The 9,593-nt window shown below is 52.7% G+C and overlaps 1 pseudogene; it reads right to left on the bottom strand.

The window, feature by feature from the left end:
• Positions 1-5,229: 5,229 nt before the first annotated feature.
• Positions 5,230-9,593, bottom strand: part of LOC137366480 (retinoic acid receptor gamma-like) — a 46,777-nt pseudogene continuing 42,413 nt past the window's right edge.

Raw genomic sequence — 9,593 nt, 5'->3', positions numbered from 1 at the left:
TCCCCCCGGTGTGTTGATCGTTAGTTAATGCTCCCCCCGGGTGTGTTGATCATTAGTTAATGTTCCCCCGGGTGTGTTGATCGTTAGTTAATGCTCCCACTAGGTGTGTTGATCATTAGTTAATGCTCTCCCGGGTGTTTTGAAGGTTAGTTAATGCTCCCCCCGGTGTGTTGATAGTTAGTTAATGCTCCCCCCGGTGTGTTGGTAGTTAGTTAATGCTCCCCCGGGTGTGTTGATCATTAGTTAATGCTCCCCCGGGTGTGTTGATCATTAGTTAATGCTCCCCCCGGTGTGTTGATCATTAGTTAATGCTCCCCCCGGGTGTGTTGATCGTTAGTTAATGCTCCCCCCGGTGTGTTGATCATTAGTTAATGCTCTCCCGGGTGTGTTGATCATTAGTTAATGCTCCCCCCGGTGTGTTGGTAGTTCGTTAATGCTCCCCCGGGTGTGTTGATCATTAGTTAATGCTCCCCCGGGTGTGTTGATCATTAGTTAATGCTCCCCCCGGGTGTGTTGATCGTTAGTTAATGCTCCCCCCGGTGTGTTGATCATTAGTTAATGCTCCCCCCGGGTGTGGTGATCGTTAGTTAATGCTCCCACTAGGTGTGTTGATTGTTAGTTAATGCTCCCCCCGGTGTGTTGATAGTTAGTTAATGCTCCCCCGGGTGTTTTGAAGGTTAGTTAATGCTCCCCCCGGTGTGTTAATCATTAGTTAATGCTCCCCTGGGTGTGTTGATAGTTAGTTAATGCTCCCCTGGGTGTGTTGATCTTTAGTTAATGCTCCCCCGGGTGTGTCGATCATTAGTTAATGCTCCCCCGGGTGTGTTGATCATTAGTTAATGCTCCCCCCGGTGTGTTGATCATTAGTTAATGCTCCCCCCGGTGTGTTGATCATTAGTTAATGCTCCCCCCGGGTGTGTTGATCGTTAGTTAATGCTCCCCCCGGGTGTGTTGATCGTTAGTTAATGCTCCCCCCGGTGTGTTGATCATTAGTTAATGCTCCCCCCGGGTGTGTTGATCGTTAGTTAATGCTCCCCCCGGTGTGTTGATCATTAGTTAATGCTCCCCCCGGGTGTGTTGATCGTTAGTTAATGCTCCCCCCGGGTGTGGTGATCGTTAGTTAATGTTCCCCCGGGTGTGTTGATAGTTAGTTAATGCTCCCCCCGGGTGTGTTGATAGTTAGTTAATGCTCCCCCCGGGTGTGTTGATCATTAGTTAATGCTCCCCCTGGGTGTGTTGATCATTAGTTAATGCTCCCCCCGGGTGTGTTGATCGTTAGTTAATGCTCCCCCCGGGTGTGTTGATCGTTAGTTAATGCTCCCCCCGGGTGTGTTGATCGTTAGTTAATGCTCCCCCCGGGTGTGTTGATCGTTAGTTAATGCTCCCCCCGGGTGTGTTGATTGTTAGTTAATGCTCCCCCCGGTGTGTTGATCATTAGTTAATGCTCCCCCCGGGTGTGTTGATCGTTAGTTAATGCTCCCCCCGGTGTGTTGATAGTTAGTTAATGCTCCCCCCGGTGTGTTAATCATTAGTTAATGCTCCCCCGGGTGTGTTGATCATTAGTTAATGCTCCCCCGGGTGTGTTAATCATTAGTTAATGCTCCCCCGGGTGTGTTAATCATTCGTTAATGCTCCCCCGGGTATGCTGATAGTTAGTTCATGCTCCCCCCGGGTGTGTTGATCATTAGTTAATGCTCCCCCCGGTGTGTTGATCATTAGTTAATGCTCCCCCGGGTGTGTTGATCATTAGTTAATGCTCCCGCTGGGTGTGTTGATCATTAGTTAATGCTCCCCCGGGTGTGTTGATCATTAGTTAATGCTCCCGCCGGGTGTGTTGATCATTAGTTAATGCCCCCCCGGTGTGTTGATCTTTAGTTAATGCTCCCACCGGGTGTGTTGATAGTTAGTTAATGCTCCCCCCGGTGTGTTAATCATTAGTTAATGCTCCCCCGGGTGTGTTGATCATTAGTTAATGCTCCCCCGGGTGTGTTAATCATTAGTTAATGCTCCCCCGGGTGTGTTGATCATTAGTTAATGCTCCCCCGGGTGTGTTAATCATTAGTTAATGCTCCCCCGGGTATGCTGATAGTTAGTTAATGCTCCCCCGGGTGTGTTGATCGTTAGTTAATGCTCCCCCCGGTGTGTTGATCATTAGTTAATGCTCCCGCTGGGTGTGTTGATCATTAGTTAATGCTCCCCCGGGTGTGTTGATCATTAGTTACTGCTCCCCCGGGTGTGTTGATCGTTAGTTAATGCTCCCCCTGGGTGTGTTGATCATTAGTTAATGCCCCCCCGGGTGTGTTGATCTTTAGTTAATGCTCCCCCGGTTGTGTTGATCATTAGTTAATGCTCCCCCTGGGTGTGTTGATCATTAGTTAATGCCCCCCCGGGTGTGTTGATCATTAGTTAATGCTCCCCCGGGTGTGTTGATCATTAGTTAATGCTCCCCTGGGTGTGTTGATCTTTAGTTAATGCTCCCCCGGTTGTGTTGATCGTTAGTTAATGCTCCCCTGGGTGTGTTGATCTTTAGTTAATGCTCCCCCGGTTGTGTTGATCTTTAGTTAATGCTCCCCCGGTTGTGTTGATCATTAGTTAATGCTCCCCCGGGTGTGGTGATAGTTAGTTAATGCTCCCCCGGTTGTGTTGATCATTAGTTAATGCTCCCCCGGGTGTGGTGATCTTTAGTTAATGCTCCCCCGGGTGTGGTGATAGTTAGTTAATGCTCCCCCGGTTGTGTTGATCATTAGTTAATGCTCCCCCGGGTGTGTTGATCTTTAGTTAATGCTCCCCCTGGTGTGTTGATCATTAGTTAATGCTCCCCCGGGTGTGGTGATCTTTAGTTAATGCTCCCCCGGTTGTGTTGATCATTAGTTAATGCTCCCCCGGGTGTGGTGATCTTTAGTTAATGCTCCCCCGGGTGTGGTGATAGTTAGTTATTGCTCCCCCGGGTGTGGTGATCTTTAGTTAATGCTCCCCCGGGTGTGTTGATCTTTAGTTAATGCTCCCCCGGGTGTGGTGATAGTTAGTTAATGCTCCCCCGGGTGTGTTGATCTTTAGTTAATGCTCCCCCCGGTGTGTTGATCATTAGTTAATGCTCCCCCGGGTGTGGTGATCTTTAGTTAATGCTCCCCCCGGTGTGTTGATCATTAGTTAATGCTCCCCCGGGTGTGGTGATCTTTAGTTAATGCTCCCCCGGTTGTGTTGATCATTAGTTAATGCTCCCCCGGGTGTGGTGATAGTTAGTTAATGCTCCCCCGGTTGTGTTGATCATTAGTTAATGCTCCCCCGGGTGTGGTGATAGTTAGTTAATGCTCCCCCGGGTGTGTTGATCATTAGTTAATGCTCCCCCGGGTGTGGTGATCATTAGTTAATGCTCCCCCGGGTGTGGTGATAGTTAGTTAATGCTCCCCCGGTTGTGTTGATCATTAGTTAATGCTCCCCCGGGTGTGGTGATAGTTAGTTAATGCTCCCCCGGGTGTGGTGATCTTTAGTTAATGCTCCCCCGGTTGTGTTGATCATTAGTTAATGCTCCCCCGGGTGTGGTGATAGTTAGTTAATGCTCCCCCGGTTGTGTTGATCTTTAGTTAATGCTCCCCCGGGTGTGGTGATCTTTAGTTAATGCTCCCCCGGGTGTGGTGATCTTTAGTTAATGCTCCCCCGGTTGTGTTGATCTTTAGTTAATGCTCCCCCGGTTGTGTTGATCATTAGTTAATGCTCCCCTGGGTGTGTTGATCTTTAGTTAATGCTCCCCCGGTTGTGTTGATCATTAGTTAATGCTCCCCTGGGTGTGTTGATCTTTAGTTAATGCTCCCCCGGTTGTGTTGATCTTTAGTTAATGCTCCCCCGGGTGTGGTGATCTTTAGTTAATGCTCCCCCGGTTGTGTTGATCTTTAGTTAATGCTCCCCCGGTTGTGTTGATCATTAGTTAATGCTCCCCTGGGTGTGTTGATCTTTAGTTAATGCTCCCCCGGGTGTGGTGATCTTTAGTTAATGCTCCCCCGGTTGTGTTGATCATTAGTTAATGCTCCCCCCGGTGTGTTGATCATTAGTTAATGCTCCCCCGGGTGTGGTGATAGTTAGTTAATGCTCCCCCGGTTGTGTTGATCATTAGTTAATGCTCCCCCCGGTGTGTTGATCATTAGTTAATGCTCCCCCGGGTGTGGTGATAGTTAGTTAATGCTCCCCCGGTTGTGTTGATCTTTAGTTAATGCTCCCCCGGGTGTGGTGATCTTTAGTTAATGCTCCCCCGGGTGTGGTGATCGTTCGTTAACGCTCCCTGTTGGGAATCAGTGATGAATTTTCGGGATCAGTATCCCTATCCCATTGCCCTGCAGATTGCAGCCCGGGCCAGATCTCTGTGCTGACGCTGGCTTCAGACTAACCTGTCTCTCCGGCAGACGGGGGTCCCGGCCAGACATGGTTCGCGGATCAGACGGTGGCCCGGCGTTCCGGGAGCCGGGTGCAGCCGGGGAGGGGGCGTTGCGAAGGGACTTAGTCCTGCCGTCGGTTTGAAGCTGAGAATTTTTTAAATTTTATTGACGGTTTTTCTTGCAAAAATAGAAACTCCAGAGAAACGAGAGACACCGGCCAAGAGAACATGCACCCCCTCCTCCCCACCTCAGCTTGAGTCGGACGGTGGGTGGGGAGCGGGGGAGGGTTGCGGGAACCCAGAGGGCGCGACCTTTACCCTCCGACCCCCGCTCACCAAAAAAGAACCGCACACGTGGAAACTTTTATACATCGAAATGTCCCCGCCCCCACAATCCCCACCAGCCATTTCCATCCCCTCCCCCACACTGCCCCGCCTCTGCTCCGAGCGTCCTGGCCGAATCCCAAGAGACGTGCCCCCCACCCCAGAGAGAGTGACACGCATTTGGACGGGGCGGGTGGGGATTTGCTGGGGTAAAGGACACATCCACAAACAATGCCCTCTCCCCACTGACCATGAGAAACAAGGGGGTTCGGGGTTCGGGCCCTGCACAGGTCATGACCCCTTCCCCCCCTCACAGGGGGGCCGGTGGGGGGCATCCGAACCCCACAAATGCCTGGTTATCCGGGACCCGCAGACAGACACAGTCTCGGGTTAATTGCCCCCATGCCAGGCGAAACACGATCACCCCCCCCTTTACCGTCCACCTCCACCACCCCCTCCCGCTCACACACACCCTCCACTCCAGTCGGACCCCTCCGTGCAATCTCCCCAACCCCCCCCCCCACCACCACCACCACCACCACCGACCGCCAACCCCGCACCTCGACGGTCCATTTAAACAGCTCAGAGTCCTTGCGATGAGAGAGAAAGAGAGAGAGAGAGAGAGGAAGGGAGGGCATTGCAGGGGTGGTGGGGGAGCGGGCAAGGAGCTTCGAGGCGTTCACTTTCGCTGGTCAGAATTGGACGGAGTTCGGAATGTTCCGGTGGACGTTTCCGGGACTTCCGCCTGCCGCGGACTCCCACATGTCCGTGTCCCCTCCCCACAGTTACAGCATTGGTGCTGGACTGGACTCCCCACTCTCCTCATCCTTGTCTTCTGTCTCCTCCGATCCCAGAGCATCCGGATTCTCCAGCATCTCCCTGATCAGAGGCGGCATTGGGCCCGGAATCTCCATCTTCAGGGTGATCGCACGCTCCGCACCTACAGAGGGAAGGAGCCAGGGTGGGGTTCAAAACAGCCTGGGATTAAAGTTCATCTCGCCGGAGAGAGAGAGAGAGAGGGAGACAGAGAGAGAGGGGCAGAGAAATAGAGGGAGACAGGCGAGGGAGACAGACCAAGAGAGAAAGAAAGAGAGAGAGAGAGAGAGGGAGAGAGAGTGACAGGGAGACAGAGAGAGAGGGGCAGAGAAATAGAGAGAGGGAGACAGACCGAGAGAGAGAGAGAGAGGGAGACAGAGAGAGAGGGCAGAGAAATAGAGGGAGACAGCGAGGGAGACAGACCCAAGAGAGAAAGAAAGAGAGAGAGAGAGAGAGGGAGAGAGAGAGTGACAGGGAGACAGAGAGAGAGGGGCAGAGAAATAGACAGAGGGAGACCGAGAGGAAGACAGACCGAGAGAGAGAGAGACAGGGAGACAGAGAGAGAGGGGGAGAGAGAGAGAGTGACAGGGAGACAGAGAGAGAGGGGCAGAGAAATAGACAGAGGGAGACCGAGAGGAAGACAGGACCGAGAGAGAGAGAGACAGGGAGACAGAGAGAGAGGGGCAGAGAAATAGACAGAGGGAGACAGAGAGGAAGACAGAGAGAGGGAGACAGAGAGGGGCAGAGAAATAGACAGAGGGAGACAGAGAGGAAGACAGAGAGGGGCAGAGAAATGGACAGAAGGAGACAGAGAGGGAGACAGACAGACCGAGAGAGAGACAGGGAGACAGAGAGAGAGGGGCAGAGAAATAGACAGAGGGAGACAGAGAGGGAGACAGACCGAGAGAGAGAGAGACGGAGACAGACCGAGAGAGAGAGATGAGAGGGAGACAGAGAGAGAGGGGCAGAGAAATAGAGGGAGACAGCGAGGGAGACAGACCAAGAGAGAAAGAAAGAGAGAGAGAGAGAGAGGGAGAGAGAGAGTGACAGGGAGACAGAGAGAGAGGGGCAGAGAAATAGACAGAGGGAGACCGAGAGGAAGACAGACCGAGAGAGAGAGAGACAGGGAGACAGAGAGAGAGAGGGAGAGAGAGAGAGAGACAGAGAGGAAGACAGAGAGAGGGAGACAGAGAGGGGCAGAGAAATGACAGAGGGAGACAGACCGAGAGAGAGACAGGGAGACAGAGAGAGAGGGGCAGAGAATAGACAGAGGGAGACAGAGAGGGAGACAGACCGAGAGAGAGAGAGACGGAGACAGACCGAGACCGTGACAGAGAGAGAGAGGGAGACAGAGAGAGAGGGGCAGAGAAATAGAGGGAGACAAAGAGACAGAGAGAAAGAGAGACAGGGAGACAGAGAGAGAGGGCAGAGAAATAGAGAGAGGGAGACAGAGAGGGGGACAGACCGAGAGAGAGAGAGAGAGGGAGACAGAGAGAGAGAGGGGCAGAGAAATAGAGGGAGACAGCGAGGGAGACAGACCAAGAGAGAAAGAAAGAGAGAGAGAGAGAGGGAGAGAGAGAGTGACAGGGATACAGAGAGAGAGGGGCAGAGAAATAGACAGAGGGAGACCGAGAGGAAGACAGACCGAGAGAGACAGGGAGACAGGGAGACAGAGAGAGAGAGGGAGAGAGAGAGAGAGACAGAGAGGAAGACAGAGAGAGGGAGACAGAGAGGGGCAGAGAAATGGACAGAGGGAGACAGACCGAGAGAGAGACAGGGAGACAGAGAGAGAGGGGCAGAGAAATAGACAGAGGGAGACAGAGAGGGAGACAGACCGAGACGGAGAGAGAGAGGGATACAGAGAGAGAGGGGCAGAGAAATAGAGGGAGACAGCGAGGGAGACAGACCGAGAGAGAAAGAAAGAGAGAGAGAGAGAGAGAGGGAGACAGACCGAGAGAGAGAGGGAGACAGAGAGACAGAGAGAAAGAGAGACAGGGAGACAGAGAGAGAGGGGGCAGAGAAATAGAGAGAGGGAGACAGACCGAGAGAGAGAGAGAGGGAGACAGACCGAGAGAGAGAGAGGGAGACAGAGAGAAAGAGGGAGACAGAGAGAGAGGGGCAGAGAAATTGACAGAGGGAGACAGAGAGAGGGAGACAGACCGAGAGAGAGAGCGAGAGAGAGAGAGAGACAGACAAAGACTGTGAGAGAGAGACGGGCAGAGACACAGAGAGGCAGTCAGATAGAGAGAGGGGGATTCAGGTAGATGGAGAGAGGCAGAGACAAACAGGGACAGAGAGAGAGGAAGAGAGAGAGAAAGAGATTGGGTCAGAGAAAGAGAGAGAGAGAGAGAGAAAGAGAGAGGGACAGAGAAAGAGAGATGGAAAGAGACAGACAGACAGAGATAGAGACAGAGGGAGAGAAAGAGAGTGGGGGAGGGATAGAGAGAGGGGGAGGGAGGGAGAGAGGACTGGAGAGAGAGAGGGAGGGAGGGAGAGAGACAGAGAGGGGGAGAGAGAGAGAGAGAGAGAGACTGGAGAGGGAGAGGGAGGGAGAGGGACAGCGAGCGACAGGAATAGAGAAAGTCAGCCCTTTCGCAGGCAGATCCAGAGGGTGAAAGTTCAGTCTTTGTGCACCCACTGGGACCCTCACCACCCAGTCGCTCCTGAATCCCCAGCCACTCACCTTTCGCACTGATACCCCTCAGGTCTGTGATCTTCATCAGCATCCGAGGGAACATGTACGGTTTCTCCGGTCTTCGGCTTCCGGGCATAAACCTTCAGGGCTTCAAGAAGCGGTTCCTGTAACTGGTCAACCTTCTCGGGCTCTTCTAAATCCATCCGATCTGCAGCAGGAGAACAGAGTGACCGTCAGTGAGAGCCTGCTCAGCGGTCAGTGTCCCAGACCCGGGACAGTGTAGAGGGAGCTTTACTCTGTATCTAACCCCCCGTACTGTACCTGTCCTGGGAGTGTTTGATGGGGGACAGTGTAGAGGGAGCTTTACTCTGTATCTAACCCCCCCGTACTGTACCTGTCCTGGGGAGTGTTTGATGGGGGACAGTGTAGAGGGAGCTTTACTCTGTATCTAACCCCCCGTACTGTACCTGTCCTGGGAGTGTTTGATGGGGACAGTGTAGAGGGAGCTTTACTCTGTATCTAACCCCCCGTACTGTACCTGTCCTGGGAGTGTTTGATGGGGGACAGTGTAGAGGGAGCTTTACTCTGTATCTAACCCCACCCCGTAACTGTAACCTGTCCTGGAGTGTTTGATGGGGGACAGTGTAGAGGGAGCTTTACTCTGTATCTAACCCCCGTACTGTACCTGTCCTGGGAGTGTTTGATGGGGGACAGTGTAGAGGGAGCTTTACTCTGTATCTAACCCCCCGTACTGTACCTGTCCTGGGGAGTGTTTGATGGGGGACAGTGTAGAGGGAGCTTTACTCTGTATCTAACCCCCCGTACTGTACCTGTCCTGGGAGTGTTTGATGGGGACAGTGTAGAGGGAGCTTTACTCTGTATCTAACCCCCCCCCGTACTGTACCTGTCCTGGAGTGTTTGATGGGGACAGTGTAGAGGGAGCTTTACTCTGTACTAACCCCCCGTACTGTACCTGTCCTGGGGAGTGTTGATGGGGGACAGTGTAGAGGGAGCTTTACTCTGTATCTAACCCCCCCGTACTGTACCTGTCCTGGGAGTGTTTGATGGGGACAGTGTAGAGGGAGCTTTACTCTGTATCTAAACCCACCCGTTTTTTTTTGATGGGACAGTGTAGAGGGAGCTTTACTCTGTATCTAACCCAGTGCCGTAGCCGTCCTGACCCCTCGCTGCGGTCCCTCAGATCCCGCAGCACAGTTACCTCCGCAGATGAGGCAGATTGCGCTGAGGAGTCCGGTCTCCGTGTCGTCCATTTCCAGGGGCAGTAACCGATTCGCAAAGGCGAAGAGCAGGTCTGTGAGAGGACCAAACCCTGCGTTGTGCATCTGCGTCCTGTTGAGGGTGAGTCCATCCGAGAAGGTCATAGTGTCCTGTTCTGGAGTGTACCGTATGCAAATCCGCAGCATCTGTAAATACGGATTCACAGAATCA

The sequence above is a fragment of the Heterodontus francisci genome, unplaced genomic scaffold, assembly GCF_036365525.1.
Source record: "Heterodontus francisci isolate sHetFra1 unplaced genomic scaffold, sHetFra1.hap1 HAP1_SCAFFOLD_1329, whole genome shotgun sequence".
NCBI lineage: Eukaryota > Metazoa > Chordata > Chondrichthyes > Heterodontiformes > Heterodontidae > Heterodontus > Heterodontus francisci.
This window is presented reverse-complemented; position numbering and strand designations above follow the sequence as displayed.